This window comes from Equus asinus, chromosome 2 (assembly GCF_041296235.1).
Source record: "Equus asinus isolate D_3611 breed Donkey chromosome 2, EquAss-T2T_v2, whole genome shotgun sequence".
NCBI lineage: Eukaryota > Metazoa > Chordata > Mammalia > Perissodactyla > Equidae > Equus > Equus asinus.
In genome coordinates this window covers 89,104,157-89,128,097 of record NC_091791.1, presented here as the reverse complement: position 1 = coordinate 89,128,097, position 23,941 = coordinate 89,104,157, and positions in this window count along the sequence as shown.

Below are 23,941 nucleotides of genomic sequence, written 5' to 3'. Positions count from 1 at the left end.
GAGGGGAGCCACGCAGGCCTTGGTGCTGGAACCCAGACGCTGAGCTGGCGCCTGACCCTCGGCAGGACCCGGGGCTGATTCCATCCTTCTGCAGCCCCCCAGGGCTCCCAGGTCCCTCCCTACAGAGGCAGGGAGACCATCAGAGGGAGGTGGAATCCCCTCCACATGGCCTCGGAGCATGTTCTCAGGAAGATCCAGCCTGCGTTGTTCTCAGCCGTCCTGGAATCTTAGCGTGGGAGGCCCTGCCCTGAGGGCCCCCTCATCCTGACAAGTGGTGGGTTATCCAGTAGAGGACAAGAGAGGCCTGGGGGACAGAGAGGCCCTGGGAGGAAGCAGTGGGGATGGGAGGCCACCCCGATCAAAGCAGAAGAGCATCAGTGGAAATAAGAGAATAAAGAGGGGAGCATGAGCCAAAGGGCTGAGCAGGTTATAGAAAGTGTCTTGTGCCGTACCGTGGCCGTGCTGAATGGCTGCTGTCTCCCAGGGGGGTGGAGCGAAAGGCCACAGGCCACACACCCAGAGTGATGTAGCAGGACCGGCAGGGGTGGCTCCCAGGGGACGCTGCAATGGGATTCCTGCTGCCTCGGAGATGCTCTGACTTCCAGGGAAAGGCTGGGGGACCGACAGGAGCATGTGCCTTGCACAGGGCAAGGTCACCTGCTTCTCATGGTTGACGCGACTGGTCAGTGGGGGGGGGGGGGCATTGTGAGTCGTGTGTGCTGGCCCCTGGGACATTCACAGCGACAGGGCCCTCTTACCCCCTCATCCTCCCAGTCTCCCAAACCTCCTCATCTCAGCGTCCCCATGCTCCTTCTGCGGCCCCCCAGTGCTCCCAGGGGCCCCTGTGTGGTATGAGCCCAGGGATCAGAGTCCCTTCTAAGCTGTGATACCAGAAGACACGCACCTCTTGTCCCCCGGGTGCAGCCCCACGTGGAGGTGGACCATTTATCCACAGGCACGTAGCTAAGTGAGGAGCTCAGGTAAGGAGGGGCACGCTGCAGCCACCCCACGGCTCTGCCTGGCCCTGTTCATTGGACGCCCCCTCCTGGATGGGTACCTTTAGTCTGAACCCCCAACGCGGGGCTCCAAGGCCCTGACAGCTCTCTGTTCTCTGAGCTCGGCTCAGAGCTCATCTGGGGACACACTTTCATCAGAGGGGATGCCCGGGGCAGCTACTGCTTCCAGGATGTCCAGGGCTCCCCAGGGATCATGGGTCACACTTGGGCCAGGGGTTCTGCCTGTGCAGCAGGACACCAGGGACCCACACCCATCACTCCTTAGAGCATCCAGCTGCTCCGTCTTCCCCCCTCTCCAGGCCTGCTCTCCACCAGACAGGCTGTGAGCTTGGACCAGATCAGGGGCACAGGCAAAGTGTGCCGGTGGTCGTGGACGAGAGGCAGCCTGCCGGGGGCTCCAGGCCGCACCCCACCCAGGCTCACCCCTTCCCATACAGAGCACAGGAAACTCCAGGCACTGGATATGCAGTCCACTATATCTATTCCAATGTCCTCAGGAATATGAAAAGTATTTAACACGACAGCCCAGTTTTCTCCAGACAAGGTGGAGCCACCTCTGCAGGGCACTTCCCTGATGCCAAACATCTGGGTCCCACGGGCAAAATGCCTCCAGCTATTGGGATGCTCCCTGACATCCAAAGGGTGGGCACCAAGGCACTCAAACGTCCACATGAGGACTTTGGATGCTGGAGCAGGAGGGACCCCAGAGGCCACTGGAGGGAGGGCAGTCCCTGAACAGGTGAGGGTGCTCATCCAGATCGATTTGTGTGGCATGGGATCCACCAGGCAGAATCAGGGGCTCTTCCTTTGCTTTCCAGTGTCGCCCATCACACAGGAAGGGCCACTCAGGAGCGCCCAGCGCACAGTGGTGCTCAGAAAATGCCGGAAGGTGTCCAAGGACCTGATGTCAGATGAGGAAGTGCAGGCTTCCTGACAGGTTTGAGCCCCATCACCCATCACCCACAGGTGCCCCAGCCTCAGCTCAGCCCAGGGAATCATGTCCATACAACTGGAAAGCTTCGCCCAGCCCTCTGCCAAGTGGGCCCCAGGTCAGAGCTGCGGTCCAGGGCATCAGAGCGGAGTTTCCAGGCTCTTGTTGTGCTTGCTCCCGCCCAGGGGAGAACCCCTGCCATCTCTCACCTCTCTAGAGACAGACCAAGTTGAAGACACGTAAGACAAGGACTGTTTTCTCTACACATGTTCTTGGAAGGGGAACCAATTATTTTCCTTCTTTTCCAGGGATGCTGGTGATGGGCTGGGGGGAATTGCTCAAAGGCACCTGTCGCTAATCCCCAGGTCCGAGCGGAGGTGGTGCAAACTGCCAACTGTGGGTGAAAAGAGAAAAGGCCACCTGGGCTCCAGAGGCCCAGCAGCAGCGTCCTGCAGGAGGTACCGCGGCCGTGTTAATGGTGCCGGGCACGTGCACGTGGCAGTGATGGGGCGGGAAGGGCACCGTCCCACAGGGCCCGCAGCCCTGCACTCCCAGCAATTCTGCTCAGGGCCAAGGGGGAGGTGGTGGCCCCGCTGGGCACCCCTACATGGCTGAGCCTCTGCAAGCAGCCCTGACTGGCTGCAGGTGTCCCGGGAGAGGGAGCAGGTGGGCTGCGTCCCGAGGCGAGCCTGCCTCCACGGCTGGAGGGATTTATGCCCATTCGGATGTGCTGTTTTCCCCCGACTCGGGGAGCAACCTTGAAGGTCGCCTCAGGGACAGTGCCACCGTGCAGGGTAGGGAGGATGACACAGGAGCTGCCTTCACGCATGGAGCACAAGGTGAGGACAGATGGCCGCCTGGGGCTGCCCTGCAGGGGCTCCATGTCTGGAGAGAGTGATCCACACACTTGCGGAGCGGCCAGTGAGGGAGCCTGAGGCGACGGGGGAGGAGGCAGCCGCTCAGCTGAGCCCCACTGGTGACCTGTGAGCACAGGGCCATTCCTCCCATAGGGAGGTCTCCATGGAGGGGGCGTGGGCGATGGGGGTGCCGGACAGGTGTGCAAGCTTTTGGTTTTTCTTAATCTGAAAAGAAGAAAGAAAATAATACGACTCAGCTTCACACACCTGCTCACATCAGGCAGAGGCTGCAGGAAGGTGTGTGTGCTGTCCTTGCTCCTCCCCCCTTCACACTGAGGTCTTCTTTGACCCTCCTCCTGCAGGCGCTCTCCGCTCCCCTCCCCTGCTCTGCCATTTCCTAGGTGGCTCTTCTCACCACACCCAGCACGAAGTTGACTCGTTTGTGTTGCATCCTGTGAGTCCTCCCTGTAGCGACAGGCTGTGCTCCCATGTGCTTAAGTGGCCTGGGCTCTGCTCTAAGAACTTCCCACATCTTCATTCATTCGATCATTCAGCACCTCCCGTGAGGCAGGTCCTACGAAGATCCCCGTTCCACAGATGGAGAAACCTAGGCCCAGAGATGCTGAGTGGCTTACCCTAAGTGACCAGCTGGTAAATGGCAGAGCAAGGTTTCAGTTCGGGCTTGCCTGGCCCCAGGGTCTGTGCGGGTGTGCACAGCACAAGGTGCCGAAGAGCTGAGATTCCTGTCTGCTGTCGGCGCTACCACATCCCCAGAGCCTGAAACAGCATGAAGGACATAGTGAGGGCTTCATCAATATCTGTCAAATGAGTGAATGTATGAATGTCGAATGAATGAATCACCTCCCCCGGCCCCTGACATTGGGTTTACAAACCCCGACACCCATGCGATGCAGCGAGAGACCATCGTCACCCAGGTTCATCTGAGAGGACCCCACTGGCTGCATCCAAAGCCCCTGGGGCCCAGGAGCGCCGTGCACACCCCGTGAGGGAGGGTCAGAAGGCAACAGCAGAAGGCAGGGTCCGTGTTGGAAGCAAGGCCTCTGGGCCAAGCGGCGAGGCGGGGCATCGGGCTGGAGGTGCTTTCCTGCTCTTTCTGTCCTTCTGCACAGCTCCCTCTACTTCCCAGCACACCTTGGCAGTGCAGGCCTCACTGAGGAGACAAGGGTTTGTTACTGGATACTTTGGGGTGATGGAGGAAATAAAAACGGTTAGAACTGGGGTTGAACCCCACCTCCCCACTTAGAAGCTGTGCGATCTTGGGCAAGTGTCCTGACCTCTCTGAGCCAGATACCTCTGGATCTCCAGCACCCGGCTATGAGCCTGTCTGCTATTCAAGGTTTCTGCCTAAGAAGTAACTTTCTAATACCACGACATACACATGTGCAGTCTTACTTTCTAGGCCTGTGTTCTGGGCCAATTTTGGCCAGGAGGCAATTTCATCCTGTGTCACCCTGGACAGTGCCCAGGTCTGAAGCCCTCTTTGCCGCTGTCCTCCAGCGGCCTGTCTGCAGCTCCCCACATGCCTCAGCGCTCGCCTTTTGTAACGCACAGCCCGGCTCCAGAAGTCTTGGTCCAGCCTCAGTTTCTAAAATCTTCCCACTTCTTAAAGCAAGGGATATTTGGCAAGTTCATCATCAGTGCCCTTAGATCACGGGGTTGTACACACAGCTGCAAATCTGAAGATGTTTTCAACACAAAAATTCATTTCGATTTTGAAAAGGCTGCTATGGATCCCTGTTGAAAATTCACAGCAGGTGCTCAGAGGACGTTTGATTTTCACCAGTGGGGAGGAATCTCACATTGATAAAGGATTTCACGTCCAGACGTCATCGCAAAGAAAAAAAGAACTTCTCGCAGCATTGGCTTTACGAGGAAGCTGGTGCCTGGAATGTGATGTCCTCTTCATTTCGGGAAACCACAGGGTCTTGATAAAGCGGAAGGATTTTTCATCAAACAACCTGCTGTTGCAAACTTGCTTTAAAAAACATAAACACAGTTCCGTAATCTGTTTCAAGTTCGGTGATAACTTTTTGCAAAAAGAACTTAAAATCACGTGGCATCTGGGTACCAGTGGACTCACTGTGAATAAGTGTTGGTTTCGTAAGGGAGCTTAGATTTTTAAATATACTTTTAGTTTGTTTATTAACAAGAAACGAGTTAACTTCTTAAAAGACACATAGAATGCAAAATGTAAGATGTAGGAAAGACTGGAGTAAAATACAACTTCCGTGCGTGAGAAGTGGAGCGCTGTTTCCGAGGGGGCCTGTGACCGTGTGGAAACCACCTGCCAACCTTGGTTTCTTGCTCTGCAAATTGAGGATGGCAACATCTACATTTCAGTGTTGTTCATTCATTCAACAAACATGTGTCAGAGCCTCCACATTCCGGGTGAGCCCCTGACAGCAAGTGCCTGTGTCCCCAAGCCAGGACATCAGCCCAGGTCTACGGGTCCTTACACCTAACTCTAAATGACAGCGTGCTGGCCACCCACCTTTGAGGACAGGCCTTGCTCCCTCCCTCCCCCACTCCCTTCTTCCCTCTGTCTCTCCCTCCTTCCCTCCCTTTACTCACCAACTCTGTGATGAGCATCTGCTGTTCTCCGGGCTGGGGCCACTGCTCTAAGACCTCGTAATATCACAGGGAGCAGAGTCCCTGTTCTTGTGGGGAAAAAGAAAGACATTAAATAAATACACACATGTATATAAAGCTTAGTTAAAAATATAAAAGCAGGGTAAGGGAATAGAGAGTTGAGTCCTAAGTCTGTTCTGTGTTAAAAGAATCAGCTCTGCTCTGTGTACCCTTCTCTCCTTCTCCCCAGGCCCATGGAGCCCCGGCAATGGGGCTGACCTCCCCGGGCCTTCGTCCCTTCTCATCAGCCCAGTGAGGACAATCAGAGGGCCCTGATGGGCATCACTCAGGACATCTCGCCAGCCTCACAGACTCAGCTGAGGGAGCTCCCTGCAGCCCAGGGAGAGTGGTCACGGCCCCTATTCAGACTCCAAACAGGCAGAGTGGGCTCGGGTCTGAGCGGCACCTACCGCCTGAGTGGACAGAGGGGCAGGAAGGAGGACGGGTGCAGGGGAGGGTCAGGCCACATTCCCATCCATGTCTGTGTGCTTGGAGGCAGGTGCCCAGCATGGCTTTGGGGCGGGGCTGGGGCAATGGACCCAGCTCCCAGGAAGGGCATGGAGCCGTCTCACCCAGCCCGGAGAAGGCTCACACTGCAACCCGGCAGGCCTGGCACCACTCCAGCTCCACAGCCCAGGCCTGGCCAAGGAGGCTGGGCCAGTGGGAGAACGAGGCCAGCACTCACCTGCCGCTCAAGATGGAGCTTGACCTACAGCGCTGGCCTGGTCAGGACTGGCCCAGCACCAATGGACAGTGGGGCAAGGTGAGGGAACACAGCACAGGCAGGAACAAGGAGGACCCAAAGTTGGCCTGGCCGGCGGTTCATTCAACTGAGTTGAGCCTGGCTCTCAGGACTTGGAGCGGCCGCGCCATCCAAGTGGTTCTTAAGTGCATTTTTGGAAGCAGAAAATCTTAGGTTCAAATCCCACTTCTGTCCCTATCAGCTGGGTGACCGCCAGAATGCTTCTTAAGAGCCTAGGAGAAGTCTTCCTAATCGTTCACATGCCAGCAGTGACGCGTACCTTGCAAGCAGTCTCGAGAATTGATGAAATGGTGAAATTTAAACCTCCAGCCATAGCGGGTGGTCGTATTACTAGCAGGCCACTGTGCACAGGCCACACAACCCTCCCCTCGGCATCCATCTGGCAGGCCTGGGAGCGGAGGCCGTGCTGGCCGGCACATCCTCGACCCTGCCCACCTCCCATGGACTGTTTATGTTAATGTCACAGCTCTCAAATATTATCACTGGAGGCCATGAGATTTCAAGAAGAGCTTCCTTTCCAGAGCCACGATGCTCTGTCTATAATTAGTGCAAGTTTCCATGAGCATCTCAAAGAGGCAGGAGCAGCTGCCGGGCTTGTTGACGTCAGGCATCATTCCTGAGGCTTCTGTGCAGCCTGGGCTGTGCTACCCCACCCCTCGCTTCCTGGCCCCTGCCCTCAGCAGCCACCAGGCCCTCATTAAGGGATTAGCAACGTTGGCTGTGCAATGCCTTGGCTGCGTACGCGAGAACTGCTGGGCTCTCTGCTCTGTCCCCTCTGCCCCTTATCAGGGGTCCCTGAGCCATGTTTGTGCTGGGGAAATCAAAGCGGAGCTTGGGCGGAAATTACGGACCATTGGTGTCACGCGCTAATTAAAGACTCTGGGGTCAAGCGTGAGGGAGGGAACTAGACTTCCTCCATTCTTGGGCCCTCTGCTAATGGGATGTCAAAAAGCCCACCTGGGGCTGCAGGCTGAGCAAGCCCACATTGCCAAGGCCCATGAGACCACGATAAAAGCCTGACACAGTCTGCTGTGCCCCAGGGAAGATGACAGGTCTTGCTTAACCAAGTGCAGAAGGCGGACGCTCCCATCTGGGCCCAGCACCCGGTCACAGAGGCTGTGACTGCCCGAGCCCGGCCACGTGCTGTGAACACCCTCAGCAGCCGCCCATCTTCAATGGATGGAGGGAGGGGCCCTGAGGGGTGTTCTCATGCCGAGCACAACACATTTATGACCTAATAGGACATTTAGGACAGTCTGAGTGTCTATGTCTCTGTCATTAAAAAAACAGATTAAAATTCAAGGACGATTCTGAGTAACGGAAAAGAGCCAAACATACAGGGAAAAAACAAAATGTAATCCTGTCCAGCTTCTACCACTGCTCTCTGGGTCCCAGGCTCTTGGCCCACTGGACTGTGAGCTCTTTGAAGGCGTCAGCTCTGTCCTTGTGAGCCTTCTCTGCTCCTGCCCCCAGCAAGGCAGGTGCAAGGTGGGGGCCTGCAGCCATGTGAGTGAGCGACTGAGCTCACGTCCTTGCACGTGGGGTGAAAGAACATGCCCAGGTATGAATCACCTCTCCTTCTGCCCCTGCGCTCACTCAAGACCCTGGAGGCCTCCCCCGCAGCCTTGCCCCTGCTCCCAGACCCAGAAAGATGGACCAGAGACTCCTACTGCTGATTCCAAAGCAAAGGGTGTAAATGTGAGACCTCTAAGGTCAACATCTGGAAATTTCAGCCTAGCTGAGAGAGCTCGGCATGAGTTCTTGCACAGAGAGCTTTCATAGGCTCAGGGGTTGTCACCACCCCCTGGACCAGGAAAGGGGCCACACGAGCACAGCCCCCCTGAGCAAGGATTTCCACTGCCAGGACCAGGGAGTTCTGCAAGGGTCCAGCTCAGTGCCACGGCCCCAGCCGCTATCCTCTGCTCAGGACTTCCAGTGGTGGCACCTGCCATCCTGTTTAGAATGACGGTCAGTCATGGCTCAAGACTACGGGGCCCCACTCAATGCACCCATGTGGCCAGCCCCGATCTAGTGGTCCAGGGCCCTCTCCAGCCTCCGTGTGGAGCCCTGCAGGAGCTGGGGTGTTCAAGGCGGGCCTGCCCACTGCCCGTGTAGTGTGCCGGAGCAGATGCTCTGTGGTGCAATCTCTAGAGGAGAACTTCTGTGCCCCCTCTCTCCTTGACGCCTGTCCTCAGTGCCCACTGTTGTTGAACATGCTCCTCAATTTCTTTATCACTCAGTCCAGCTTCCTCGGACAGAAGGGACCTCACATTTAGTGGGCACCCACTATGTTCTAGGACAGATTCTGCCAGCAAAGTCCTGCAGGCCAAATCTAGCCCACTGTCTGTCTGTTAATAAAGTTTTATTGGAACACAGCTATGTCCACTCATGGACATTCTGTCTATGGCTGCTTTCAGGCTACAACAGCAGAGTTGGGCAGTTGCAACAGAGACTGCATGGCCCACGAAGCCCAAAATACTTACTCTGTGGCCCTTTACAGAGAAAGTTTGCCAACCTCTGTTCCAGGAGGTTTGCAAAACCCGTTTTGTTGTATCCTCATAACGTCCCTGGGGAGTAGACCCTGCTTTCCATTTGGAGAGAAGCCACCGATGCCTGGAAAAGTCAAATAGAAGCGGTGGCCGGTAGGGAGGGGAAGCAGAACTCAAATTTGCATCTACCTGACTCTGAAGACCTGATTCTTGGCACTTGTTTCCTTCATGTCTTTAGTAGAACAAGCTGAGGGTGAACTGTCGCCTCGACCCTGTTGCGAGGGCAGCCAAACTACAGCCTCCCAACCAGCAGGATGTCTAGTAACAGACTCCAAATTTTCTCCATGGAAGCCCTGATTAAAAGCAAAAGACCTTCTCCCTATTCTCTCCCAAGATCCCCAAATTAACCCCCCAGATGACTAAGTCCTTCCTGTTCCCCTCGGGTTTGTGACTTAACAGTCAATCCACCAGTCAGCCTCTCCCTCCTCCCACTGATGCAGGAATTAAGTGTTTGGACCCCGAGTCCACCAGGTAAGTCTGGACCATATGCCCGAGGGGTTGTCCCTGGGACGACCAGCGGGCGCCTCACTGGGCAGACTCAGTACAGGGAAGCTGGTGGTGGCTACAGAGAAGCGGCCGGAGGCAGGGCTGTCATTATTCAGCTGTGGGCCTTCTGGGCATGAGAAACACAACAGACCTTATCTTTAATCCCCAGGATTCCTCAGAAAGCAGATGAATTGGCCCTGGGCTGCTTCTTGTTCTCTTTGTTGCCAGGCCTCAGAACGCCCTTCCACGCTTGGAGAGCTGGCCATGACATGAGTCTTGGGGGGCTCGGGGTGCAGCCACCCCTACAGAAGCTGAATGGGATAGACAGGGCTCACCCATCTTCCCATCCCCTGCCCCCACTTGGCCATGTCCCATAACCCTGCCATCCAGGGGCTGAGGTGGCAGCCCAGGGCAGTGGCACCAGCACGGCAGAAGCGGCAGCCCAAGGACCCATTCTCCCAGCTGACCTTAGCAGCCACGCCTGCCTGATTCCAGCCTGTTCTCCAAGCCTGCGCTCCAGGCTTCTCTGTCAGTTGCCTGGTCGCTTCCAATCAGCTCAGTTTCTACTGACGTCCACCCAAGTCTGTGCAGGCGTGGTGCGTGGACAGACTGGGTAGCTCATTCTAAGCAATGCAAATAATAATAGGCCGATCCGGGATTCAATCCATCTCCTCTGGACCAAACAGACACAGGCCCCTCCCACTAGTCCACGCTGCCTCTCAAGAGCGACCCGACTTGTCCTAGAACCTCAGGAATCGGCCATCACCCAGAGGCGGCTCTCACTGGCCTGACTCCCACCCTCCCTCGGCTCCTCGGCCAGGGCCCCTCCAGTGAATTTTGGCAGGCCCCAGGACAGCTCTGAGCTAACACCTGCCTTTTAGGAAACACATTTAAGTCCCTGGACTATCAAGTGGGTTCTAGAAATGAAAGTAGAGGTTTAATTGTCTGTGGAGCAGTGAGGAAGGGGGTGGGGTGGGGGAAGATTGGAAGCCAGTCAGCTTGAAGGTGCGCAGCCTGACCGACAGGCACAGTCTGGAGGACACGGGGACCCAGTCACTGGAGGGCCTGGAGGGGATGAGGCCAAGTCAGGGAACAGAGAATGGGAGCCTGGCTGACTTGCCTTTGTCCCAGAGCAGGACCAGCAGGGGTGTGGCCACCAGGGTGGGGTCCTGCAGGTGGGGAGCTGGGGGTGGCCCAAGCAGAGGGGTGGCTGCACAGAGCAGAGCCCATGGCCTTCACCCCCACAGGGCTCCAGCACAACTGCTGGTCAGACAGGGGTCTTAGGGTCTCTGAAATTTTTTTTTTAAGTCCTGAAGCTTAACGCTCTGAGCCTGAGAACGCATGGACAGGACAGGTCTGGGCCTTATGTCCTTCCTCTTGTTCCTGTGTCACAGCCTCCAGCCGTGGGCTGGACGATGGGCCGGACACTAGTGGGGATGGTCGGGCTCCTCTGCGTGGGGACCCATGGCTCTCATTTTGCTGCTCCAGGCCAGGTGTGCGTGTCCCTCGTGCGGGGAGCCACTCTGGCCCACTCTGTGACAGTGTTGGGTGCGCAGGAACAGCCTGTGCCAGGGTCCACACCTGCCCCCCAGCGGCACCACACCCAGCCCTTCACACACTGAGGGTCGGGGGCCATTGTGAGTGTCAGACAGACGTGCTTATTGGGCTTCTGAGCATCTCATTTTTAAATCACAAAAGTGAAAACAAATGAGCTTAAAAGAAAGAATCACTCTCACTTGTTTTTGAAGAGAAACTTAAGAAATGAAGCCATACTTGCTCAGGGCTCCAAGTTGCCTTCAAATTCCTGTTGCAAACTTGGACGGGGGACTCGTAACATCCTTGTCGACTGTCCTTATTAACTCGCCGTTTTATTTAAATTGCACTTAGCACCTGCCTCCAATTACTGGGCTCTGGCGGAGAGCGGAGTTCTGATTAAGTGCTCAGCTCCACTGTAGCGCATGTTACCCCAGGCGAAGCCCGGCCCGAGCAGCCATCATCCGTCTTCATCAAGCCCATCCTCCAGTGGCCTGACGGCAGCCACGCAGGAAGTAATAAGGACAGTTAGCGCTGAGAGCCGGGATGCTAACACAGCCTCTGTGGTGCCCCGGGAGCCATTTGTATTCATTACTGTTCTCCCCAGTCATTGTCCCGGGTTTACACGGGCTGCTGGCAAGCAGGCACGGACGGCCTGGCCAGGCTGTAAAACCAAGGAGGCGGGGAGGTTAATGATGGCGATGACGCGGATGACAGTGACAAGGAGATAAGGTGGCGGCTGCTACTGCTGATGTTGATGAACTCTGCCACTACGGGAGCACCTGCCGTGGCCGGGTCCTGAGCCAGCCAAGTGATCTAATCCTTCTTGTGTCACACCCACAAAGACTCTGTGAGATTGGTATTCTCCATTCTTCTTCCATTTTAGCAGAGGAAACGGAGATGGGCTCGTGATAACTTATCCAGAAAAACTTAAGCATGTCCTTCTGCCTTAAACCCCACCTGCAGCCTCCTCAATCGCCTAAGAAAATGACCCCGCCCCTCACCTGTCCCTTCTGGGAAATACTCCCAGGCCCAGTGGGGCTGGCTTCCTGGGGCCACAGGGAGGGGAATCGTACTGGGTGGGTGACTCTGTGGTCATGAGCGGTCACCTACACCGAGTCCATCACTCATGGGTCTTTTGATTCAAACAGGGTGTGTGATGTAGTGGTGTGTGTGTGCATGTCAAGCTGAATTTTAGACCTGAATACCGGGAAGACTGTGGAAAACATCATAATTCATGGGGTCAGTGAGAGTCACGTGGCAGTCGCTGCTCTCCTTGCACTTCTGTGATCTTGGACAAGTCACTCATGGACCACACCCTGCCTCAGGGCCACACCCCTGCGGTGGAGCCCCACAGCTCACCTCTTCCATCGAGGGAAAGAAGGTCTCTGATCTTCCAAGCAGATCATTCACGTGAGGAGACACTGTCCCCATTCAGCTCCAGGGTCGTGCCGGTCCGACCTCCTAACTATCTCTCTGGCCATCCTTTCCTCTCCCAAACTATTCTTCTGACCTAGTTGTATGCTCATCACGCATCATCCAGCTCACTGGTATCAGAACAGTCTTGCTAAAATGCATATGGCGCCACTTCTCTACACAAAGTTATTTAAGGACTCTAGTCTCCTACCGAGTAGAGCGAAGCCCCTCAGGGCACTGTGAGAGTCCCCTCGGCTTGGCCCTTGCTTAGTCCCAGCCTTATCTCTCACCCCTCCTGGCCTCCCCTTTGCTACTCCAGCCATGAGAAACCAATGGAACCTCCTTGAGCCTGCCGAGGGCCCCACCACCTCCACATCTTAACACCGTCTGCTCCCCAGGCTAGAAGGCTCTTCCATGCCTTCTTCATCCATCACCTATCAGACAGCATCCAGAGATGTCGTGACCCCTGCGCCTACTTTCTGTGCCCACCCCAGTCCACCCACCACACCAACCCCACACCACGCTGTCTGCCTGCTGCTGCAAGCGTCTGTCTGTCTCTTACCTGCACAAGACCTCAGGTGCCAAAGTCAGGACCTGCAGTGCACGCACAGCACCTGCCCTCTCAGGGCTCCCCAGGAGGCATCTGACTTGCCCTGGACCATCCTTGTGTCACATGCTGTCAGTTATTTGTCGGCACGTTCATCTCAAAGCTGTATGAGTAACTTTGGCATTGCCTGTGCGCACCCCCTTCATCCTCAAACTAGTCACAGGATGCCCCGCCTCCCAGCTTCTGATTCCTTTTAATAAACTCCCCCCAAGGACCAGAACAGAACAAAAAGGCAAATGAGTGAAAGGGAAAGAGAATCAAGTGAGAAAGCCCCCCACCCACCATCCAGGGCAGCCTGGCTCCAGGTGCCCTCTCAGTGAAGTGACGTCTGATGAGAACAGGCCATGACCTATCCACCTCGCCACTAACACCTGGTGCAGTCACCTGGAGAATGAGTCACAGAATCACCCAGCTCAGTGCTGAGGGGACTTCTGTGGTCCATAGTGCCCAGCTCCCGCGGGAAGGGCCCCTTCTGCGTTATCCCCCAAATGAGGTCCAGCTTCCCCAAGACACCCCCAGGGGAGGGGCTTCTGGGATGAGCAACAGCTCTGAGGTCAGAAAGCCCCCTCTGAGTCTTGGCTGACCCCTCCTCTGTCTCTCTCATGGGGGGCTACAGATACACCAGATGAGGTGCTGCGGGGGACAAAGGCCCCTGCTCCCTGCTCCCCTACTCTGCAGGCAGAATCATCCCTTCAACCATGACCACCGACCACCGGATGGTTCCAGGGCCCCCTCTTTCCCTCTCAGTCTCTTCTAGAGGCACCACCTTCCAGGGGAGGCCTCCTTGCACCCTCATACAGATGGTTCTCCCTCTATCGATGAAAGGAACATGGGGAGAGCACTTCTGGCAGCCGCGCGACCGTCCCCTTGGCCCCACCCAACTGGAGCAGCAGGGCTTTGCTCTCTGACCTCCGCACACGACGTGTCTGATTCTTTTACATCATTAAACTCAAGCCAGAGGGGATTCGGTGAAGTGCAATGATCGCAGGGACTTATATAAGGCCTGGCCTGGGCCCCAACTCTGCTGATTGCTGATGCTCCCCAGGGCGGCCTCCCATCTCCCTCTGCATCCCCAGCCCCCTCTCCTCTGGCACCAGCCTGCATTTCAATCTGAATGTTCTACGGCATCTTAAACTCACCATGTGCCAAACTGAACTCATTGTCAGTTCCTCTAGACTCGCTTCTCCTCTGTTCCCTGCTCCATAGGATGACATCACCACCACCCAGTCCCCATGCTGGAAACCTGGGAGTCATCTGTGAGGTCTCCTCACCCCACCCCACCAATTAGTTAGCATCTCGGGTTGCACTTACCTAATATTTCTCAAATCCAGCCACCCCCGCCCTTCCACCATCCTTCCTAATTCAGACCCTCATCAGCTTTTGTCTGGATTATTATTGCACGGGCCTCCTAACTGGTCTTTCTAATTCTCACCTGGATCCCTTCCAACCCACCCTCCACACAGTTCTCAAGGTGATATTTCTAAAAGTCCAACATGATTGTGTCACGCCTGTTTTAAATACATCAACAGCTCACCATAAGTTTCAAGAGAAACCAACTTCCTGCCGTGGCTCACACATGCTTCTCTGCCTCATTGCTTTTCCTTCCCACACTCTCAATGCTCATTTTATTTCTCTGTGACCCCTTATGTGTATGTGGACTGCCTTGTTCTCCACCCCCAGCGCTGAGCATACTATAGGGCAGTGACTCTCGAACTCGAGGGAGCATCCGTATTGCCTACAAGGGCTCGTTAAAGCACAGAGCGCTGGGACCTCCCACCCGGTGAGTCTGGGGTGGGGCCTGAGCATTTGCATTTCCAACTTCAAATCCTTAGTGATGCTGATGCTGCTGGTCTGGTGGCCACACTTTGAGAACTGATGCTACAGGGCTTCAATGAGCACTCAGAAAGGACTCAGTAAATGTCAGCTTAACGAATGAATGAATGAATGAGTGACATATACTCTGACCAACCTAAGGTTTGCAACCAATCACAAGGACTCTGCTGACCAGGTCTCACACGTATGAATAATCTCGGGTGGAAATTTTCCATGAGTTAAAAGAGACAAAGCTGGATCATGCCTTTACAAGGTCCAGAGGACCCATCTCAGTTTCTCTCCATGATTGGGGCCCCGCTGTGCATCTGGAGGAGTCAGTGTCTGTCCAGGGCAAAGAAGGGGGAACTGGAAGGTCTGGGCTCCTGGACTGCTTTCCTGTTACATCCTTTGGACTTCTTTATAGACTGGAGAGCTTACAACATCATCAAAACACATATTTTTGTGATTTTCCAATAGCTCTCATTCCTGCCACTGTGTCCTGTTCCCAGGCCACCACCAAGCTTGGCAGACAAAAGCCAGCAAGCATATGAGCTCCCAAATGCATAAGCATGTAACTCTCATGGATGGAGTTTGGAAATGGAAAACAAAATGTGTTTTTCCCAAAAGACTCAGAAAATGCTAGCGAAGGTATTGCTGTGGGGCCAGCCTGTAACTGGCCAAGTGGTGATTGTGGAGACCACACACATTCCAGAGTCATGATCAGTATAAGGAAGCCCCCAGTGCCTGGCACAGCTGTGCTGCACACTGTGGTCCCCCTGCTTCAGGCATCACGAGGCCTGAGTCCCAGGCTGGTCCACTCTGATAACTGAAACAGTAGAATTTACTGGAGTAGCATCCATTATCCCATTTTTCAGTTCACAAACTACAGCTCCTCCATCGTAATCAGGAGCAGATCCAGGGGTGAGCTGGTGGTCACCCTGTGGTCCCATCACCCTCCCCTTCAGATCTACCAGGCTGAAAGGGGGCATGCCAACCCTTCTTTAAAGAGAGAATGTTCCCAGAGTCCCTGAGATCCATTTCTGTCTTGACACGCTGTTATAGGCTGGACTGTGTCGCCCCCAAATTCATGTGTTGGAGTGTTAAGCCCAGAACCCCAGAATGGGACCTTATTTGGAGATAAGCTCTTTAAAGAGGTAATTAACTTAAAATAAGATCTTTAGGGTGGGTCCTAAGCCAATATGGCTGGTGCCCTTATAAGAAGAGGAGATTTTGGCACAGACGTATTGCATGCTCAGAGGGATGACCATGTGAGGACACAAGAAGACGGCCACCTGCAAGCCAAGGAGAGAGGTCTCAGAAGAAACCAACCCTGCCAAGATTTTGGTCTTGGTCTTCCAGCCTCCAGGAGTGCGAGAAAATAAATTGCTGTGGGACATTGTCATACCAGCCCTAAAAAATGAACCCAGATGCTCAGGAGCATTCGTGAATGGGTGAAGAGCCGAGCTGAGGATGCATCGTGAAGGGCAATGGGCAAGAGGCCCAGGGTGTCAGGAGCCTGAGGCCTGTGCCCAGTGGGGAGGACCCCTCAGCTCTCGTCCCTCTGGGCTTCTCTCAATATCACACTCCAGATGAGCTTCTTGAAATTCAGACTATTATGAAAATTAAGAATGAGTGGGTTTGACCCAGCTCCTCCAGAGAGGGATCTTGCACTAAGCCCCAGATGTTAGCACTGCAGGCTCCATCCCCACCCCCAGGCACGGCTGGCTCCCCGGTGATCATGCAGAGGGTGTACAGGGGTGACTGCCGTATGTATCCACAGCTGCAGGTCCTCAGGGTTCTACACAGCAATCGCTGTGAGAGCCGTTTTCCTGGCCTGTCTTTTGTGCGGAGCCCTTGGGCAAGAGAAGTCCTCCCCGGCTGGTCCCCAGAGTGGTGTGCTGTCCTCGCACTTCTTGCCTCTCCTGCAGAGCTGGGAAGTTCAGGACACCTCAGGACGGCATCTGGGACCACACACCAGTGTGTCTGAACACCAGCGTGGAAGGGAAGAATGTGGGAGGCGAGGTCAGACAAAGAGGCTACCGGGCTATGCCATTCCAACACCAAACGGGAGTCCTAAGATTCAATTCAATTCTGACGCTAACCACTCAGGTTTAGGGCAGACCCCACAGGTTAAGGGCTTGGTCCCACGGGACTGACCCCACTTCAGAGGCCAGACGCCAGTCTCCCGTGTCCTCAGGACACCCACACTTCTGCTCAGCTGCCCACACACTCCAGGTCTCCACAAGCCACCCCCTCCACTAGAGTTTGATAATTTGCTAGCACAACTCACAGAACTTGGGAAAAGACTGCCTACCTGTGCAGTTTATTATGAAGGACACAAAGGAACAGCCAGATGAAGAGGGACACAGGACAGGGTCTGGGGGTGGGGCGCAGAGCTTCCGTGGCCCCTCCCAGCACATCCACGTGTTCACCAGCCTGGAAGCTCCTCAAGTTTTGTTTCAGGGTTTTTTTCAGGGATGGGTGGGGCTGGAAGTTCCAACCCTGTTCCAACCCTCTGATCTCGAGCTTGGTCTTTGCAGTGGCCGCCCCTCCCTTGAAACTCTCTGAGGACCTGCCACGGTACCTGCGTCTGTGAGACATCAACTCTAGCGTGGTCAAAGGGGCTCCTTATGAATCACGACATGCTCCCATCACTCAGGAAAGTCCAAGGGTTTTAGGAGCTTTGCTCCAGGAACCAGGGACAAAGACCAAATATACATTTTATTATACCCTGAGGCCCTGGAGAAAGTGTAGGGCCTTCCTTCCCTCCAGTGTGATCCCCCAGGGCTCCCCGGGAGGGTCTCACCCTCAGCCTGCAGGTTCCCGCATCCTCCCCCCACTGCCAAGGACATCCTGGCGTGGAGGCCACAGCCTCACTGTGGCTCCTGCTCAGACCCAGGCAGCCCGGGCTGCTGCTGAGGCCGCCAGGGGACAAATGGCCTGGTGAGTGTGCTAAGGCGCCCCCACCTAGCTGCTAAGTGATGGGGGGCCCTGGGAGCAGGGGGGCACCATGGAGAAGGCCATTTTGCTGTCCCTGGGGAATCATTCCATGTAGGAAGATAGTGCACAGCTTCAGGAAAGGCTCTCACTACATATTCCGGAGTGGGCCAGGTAGGGGGGCCCTGAGGCAGGGGATCATGGAGCAGGGGACCAGCCAGTGAGAGGAGACCTCTCTGTGGTTCAGGCAGAGCACTAGGGAGGGCGGGGAGTGACTTCACTGTTTCAACACACAACCAGGCTGAGCCAGATGACCGACCAACTGGCTGGCGCGGGCGGTGGCGGGTACTGCAGGCATCCTGTCTTGGCTGTGGGAAGGGCCTTGGGGCAGGCAGAAGGGCAGGAGAGAAGAGGAGCGAATGGGAGGCTAAGCAGGTGCCACTGTGGACCAGCCTGGATGGGGAGTCCACCCTGGAGCCCTGAGCCGTGCTGCCCGCCTCTCAGCCTCTCCCCAGGGCGGGGCACGGGCTGGGAGGCCCATCACGTGTTGGTGCCTTCACCGCTCTGCCTCCGCTGCCCCTCCTTGGGGCAAAGAGGGCTCCATCAGCAGGTTCTTCAGGGGACCTAGCCAGGCAAACCTGTCCCAAGCACCTGGCTCCCAGGTGGGCATGCAGCAGGTGTCCCTTCCCTTCCCCCACCCTGTGCCTCACTCGGGCTGGCGGTATGCCCTGGTCAGCTGTCCCCAAGGGGCCACCTCTACTTGCCAAAGGGAACTCAGAGGAGACCTGGATTTGCTGACTGGGGAACTGCAGAGCCTTCCCGAAGGGCCAGGGGACAAGCCTTGCCCCCTCAACCCCCATCAAGCTCTCCCAGGGCTTCCTTCCTGGCTCCAATGGCCCTGCATCCCAGGTCTGCCCAGATGAGCCCTGTCTGGAAGGCCCCTGCCTCCACCCAGGGCTCCAGAATTGGTGTTAGCACGCTGGGTGCACACAGGGGCAGCCGATCTGGGGGAACCTGGCATTTGCGAAATCAGACTGGGCAGCACCAGCCCATGACTGCTGTAGCCACAGTTCCCTTCTTCTTAATGAAAGAGGTCATTGCCGCCCACCCCCGTGGGATGACAGGAGATGGGGTCCTGTCTGCCTGGCTCCCAACCCGGCATCAGGCAGGTGTCTGGATGATAAGGGGCATGAGGGCCAAGGGGCTGGGCCCAGAGGTAAGGAGTGAGAGGAGACAGACAGGAGCCAGCCTGTGCTGGGGGCACCCCACCAGCAGCTTTGCAGATCCAGTGCCACTTAATCTTGACAGCCATCACTGGACAGGGGCACGGTGATGAACCCCACTTTACAGAAAGGGAAGCTGAGGCTCTGAGATGAGTTAGCCCCTCAGGCTCACACGGCTGGTGGTGGAGCTGGGATCAAACCCAGGTCTGATGGGGCGAGAGCCTGTGGGTGTTTCCACCACTCAGGCTGCCCTGCAGAGCCGTGGGGGGACGGGCACAGCGAGGTGGCCTTTGGGGTTCATGGCCCTCACGGGGAATAGTCCAGCTCTGGCCCCAGAGAATGGCCCGCCTCTTGCTGCCCTCATGTCCCTGCAGTGAAAGCTGTTGTCTGAGCGCAGGGGCACCTGCGGGCACCCGGCCCTGACCTGCTCCAGCCCCTCTGAAGCCCAGAGTGTGGACAGACCTCCCTGCCCCTCCTTGGGGAGTGGAGGGCAGCGGGGGACTCACGGGCCTCCACCCAGCCAGACTCCTCTTTCCCACGACTGGTCCCGAGGATTTGGCTCAGGGGAGCCAGGGCCCGGCTCAGCCTGACTGTGGGTGGGCTGCAGACTCCGATTCTTGTGAGAGCTGGGCGGGAGCGATAAAGAACTGAGCGTGGGGCCCAGTGGGGCTCTGGAGGTCCAAGGAGCATGAGCCATACAAGAAGGGGGAAGCCACTAACTGCGCATCTGCGGGCCACCGGGCTGCGACCTCATGTGGATGGGGTCCGACAGTTGGCAGCCACTGCTCACGCTGCTTTGGGCTCACAAGCCCTGTAGCCACTCCTGCCCCAGCAGACAGAGGAGGAGCAAAGCCCTTGACTGCAGAAACGCCTCCTCATCTGGCCTCAGTCTTCTCTGGGTCTCCACCTCCAGACTGTGTGACCCTGGGCAGCTGCTGAACCTCTCTGAACCTCCACTTCCTCACTTGACAGGTGGTTGTGAAGATCCAAAGGAGTAATGTGTGTAAAATGCTCTGCATGGAGCAAAGGAAGGCTTGCCCTCCTCCCTTAAATTAACAAGCGCAGCGCTAGGAAGTGTAATATTAATCCCACGCTCAAACGGGATTCGGGGCTGATGGTAGTGGTTTCCAGCTGAGGCTAAGCCGTTGGCCACGAGTCTCTGACCCAGAACAGAGTGGAGGACCCAGGTCGGCAGCTGACGGTGGGTCAGGGGGTCCGCCGCCCAGGACGCGCCCTGTGGCGCCGATGCGACAGGTGCACAGGGGACAGCGCCACCTAGTGGATGTGGTTAGCACCACGGATCAGGAGGTCGGCGGTGGGTGGGTGTCCTGGCTGGCTGTCTCTTACACACACACACACACACACACACACACACACACACATCATCGTGAATGCTACCACCGACCCCAGCCCACACCTGCACCCCTGCACCCACACACGAATGTTTCCCCACCTCCTCCCGGCTGGGTCTCGTCCTGAGCCGGCCAGCAGCAGCCATTAAGCAATGTTTCCTTTCTCTTTCCAGAGACTGATTCCGTGACCGTGTGAGGACCAGTTGTCTGAAAGCGAATGGGGTGAGGTCCTGTTTGCTCGGGGCCTAGCACATGTCAGGCTTCAAGCCATGGGGTGGGTGTCATCGCCACACGGAGAGCTGACTTGCCCAGGCCGACCGGCCAGCACGAGACGCCAAACCCCAGGCTGCGGAGCTGCTGCCTCCCTTCGTCCCAGCTCACAAAGCAGACTGTTTCTAAAAATGGTTGCTGTAGATCCTGTGACTTCCTTCTAGAACTACGATTTGATTTGAAACCGAGTCACTTTGGTCCATAATTCTATTTTTGGTCCCAAGATGGCTTTCTAAGTGACACCAGAACCCCAATTCACAGTAGTCATTGTCGTACCTGCCCGTCTTCAACCTCCTCCCAGCAATGGAGTGGGAGTGTGTGTGTTTGAGTGCGAGTATGTGGTGTATGTGTGGTGTGTGTGGGTGTCTGTGTGGGGCGTGTGTGGTTTGTGTGTCTATGTGTGTGGTGTTATGGTATGTGCATGAGTGTGCGCGTGTGTGGTGTGTGTGCGTGTGTGTGTGGAGTGTGTGTGATGTGTGTGTGGAGTGTGTGTGTGTGCATGTGTGTGGAGTGAGTGTGTGTCTACATGTGTGTGGAGTGAGTGTGTGTCTACATGTGTGTGGAGTGAGTGTGTGTCTACATGTGTGTGGAGTGAGTGTGTGTGCACGCGTGTGTGTGTGTGTGTGTGCGTGCGTGTGGTGGGTGGTTTTTGTAGCACAGATGCTGCAGTTGGAGAGAGATGGGTCAAACTTCAGCTCTGCCCCCTGGTATCCTGGGTGTGCCCCACCTCCGGGTGTTCATACTCTTGTGTAACTCCACACCTTGAATGCGGGCTGCCCCTTGTGACTTCCTTCTAATGAATAGAATATGGCAGAAGTGATGTGATGTCACTCCCATGATTATGTCACAAAAGACTCTGGGTTCCGTCCCCTGTGCTCTTGCTCTCTCCCTCACTTGTTCTGATGGGAGCCGGCTGCCGTGCCGGGAGCTGCCCTGTGGGGAAGCCCACGTGGCCAGGAACCTCATGAGGGAGGCTTCAGCCAGCAAGCAACGAGGCTCCAACAATCACTGAGTGAGCGTGGAGGCTGACCTTCCCCAGTCCAGCCTTGAGATGAGACCACAGCCCCAGCCTCCACCTGGAGGCAGCCTGTGTGAGACCCTGAGCCAGGGGACCCACTAAGCCATGCCAGGATTCCTGACTCACAGACACTGTGAGGTGATAAATGTTTTAAGCCACTAAATTGGGAGCCACTTGTTACACAACCATAGATAACCAATACCCACGCCTTTTCTTTGCCTTCCTGAGTGCCAGCTTTCCTGCTATAAAATAGGATTGGATCACAGGACGCGCTTAACACAGTGCCTGACACAAACGAGAGACTCAGCAAAGTTTCCTTTCTCCTGTCCACACTGAAAGGCAGGCTTGGCGTGTTGCTCTCCCAAACAGCGTCGTGTGATGGAAAACCCTAGGTCAGGCTCTGTTTCCAGGCTGAGGCTGATGGAGAGCCCACATCTTCCCAGCTCATCACTGGAGCACGGCTTGCTGCTTCTGGAGAATCAGGATCCAGCAGTTGTCTGGAGAGCAGGTCTGATGGCGTCAGCTCATGTGTGAGTTCCCTTGTGTGTGGGGAGGGTGTGTAGGTGGGGATCACCCCCATTCACAGAAGCTCCTTGACCTCTGCTCTCATTGGAGGGGACAGGACCATCTCTGGGACCAGGATGTGGCCAGGGCTCCAGCATTCAGATGGTCTGCTGGGTATTCTCTGGACCAGGTGCTGACAGCCCCAGTGGCAACCTGACTCTGCCTTTGTCATAGTGAGCCCAGGGAGGCACCAGGCCACCACCCAGAGCTGTGAGGAGGCGCACCCGCCCAGCCCCCGCTGCCCCAGCCACACCAGGCACCCCCAAGTGTCTCTGCCTAACCTGCTGGCTGAAGATCAGGAGGCAGCTCCAGCCCCTGCCCCGCTGCTGCCCCAGGCCAGCCCACCAGCGTGCTGATCTGTGGCCTCCAGGACAGGCCCCAGGAGCAGCGTTAGACGGAGTTGGCTCTCCCCCAGGAGAGGGCATTGGGTTGGATGCATTGGCCCCTGACCCTGTCAAGTGCAGAGGACTCCCCTCTGACCCCCTGCATGTGCCAGGCTCCAAGACGGGCTTCTCCCCGCTTTAACCTCCCGGACAGCGACCTGGGGAGGAAAGACATGTTTATCCTACTTTCTAGATGAGGAAAGTAAAACCCCCAGGTTTGGAGTCTTCAGCCAGGTCACACAGCAAGGGTGGCAGTTCTTAAATATTCTTTGATCCCCAAATTCCTAGATCCTCCTTCCACCGAGAGATGGGGTTTATGCCCTGTCTCTTTGAATCTGGGCCTGGGACTGCTCGGCCAGGAGAACACAGCGGAAGGGATGCTGTGCCAGTTTGGGGCAAGCTGTAAGGACCAGCAGCATCCACTTCCTGTCTCTTGGGAGGTCGCTCTTGGACTGGATCACCCTTCTATGAGGAAGCCCAGGTGGAGGGGCCACGTGGTCAGGAACCGAGGCCGGCGCTCAGCTCCAGCCAAGCTCCCTGCCACCAGCCCCATGAGCTCACCAGCCACGCGGGGGGGCATCTTAGAAGTGGACCCTCAGCCCCAGTTCAGCTGCTGCAGTCGACACCACGTGGTCCTGACTAACCGCCCTGCTGAGCCTGACCCCAACCCACATTGCAATTTCCTGCTTGATTTTAAGCCACCAGGTTTGGGGTGACTCTAAGTCACCCATACCCCAAGAAGTGGCAAACACAGCTGAGTGGACATCCAGCTCCGTGCTCCTTTTGATCCCCAGGGCGGCAGTCTTGCTGATTCTCGCTGCATTAGCCTGGGGAGCTCACAGGTGCCAGCCTTGAAGACACCCCCAAATCAAACTGCCGTCTCGTGAGGGCCAGGAAACTCCTTCCAGGCAGATCCTCCCTGTGTCTCCCCTTCTACCCTTGGGGCAGAACGCCATGATGACCCCTAAGGACTCTTGCCCTTGTGCCATCTCCTTCACTTCCATGTGGGGAAGACTTGTGGATATGATGAAATTTCACTCCCATGACGAGGTTACCCATATGGCAAAGGGACTTTGCGGATGGCATTAGGGCCACCAATCAGGTGACGCTAAGATAGGGAAACTTTTCTGAGGGGCCTTACGTTCTCTCTGGCTGGTGGGAGATGAGCTAGTCGGAGAGATTAGGACTATGAGCGAGCTTGGGCACCAAGAAGGGTCTCCTTTGCTGAGATGGAGGGGCAGGGGGCCAGGGTGGTCCCAAGGAGCTGAGAGCAGTCCCTAGATATCAGCCAGCAGGAAAGTGGGGACCTCAGTCCCCGAACCACAAGAACCTGGATTCTGCCAACAACCTGAGGGAGCTTGGAAGCACGCCCAGGTGAGATCCTGGCCCAGGGATTCAGATGTGCGGGACCCGCGGCAGATAGCCCTGGGGAGCCCACCCAGACCTCCGACCTACAGAACTGAGAGGTGACATTGGGTGTTGTTTTAAGTCGCTAAATTTGTAACTTGTTACAGACAATGGAAAATTAATATGATCCCATTCCTTTTGCTTCCAGACTCTTCCTTTCCTGGAAGT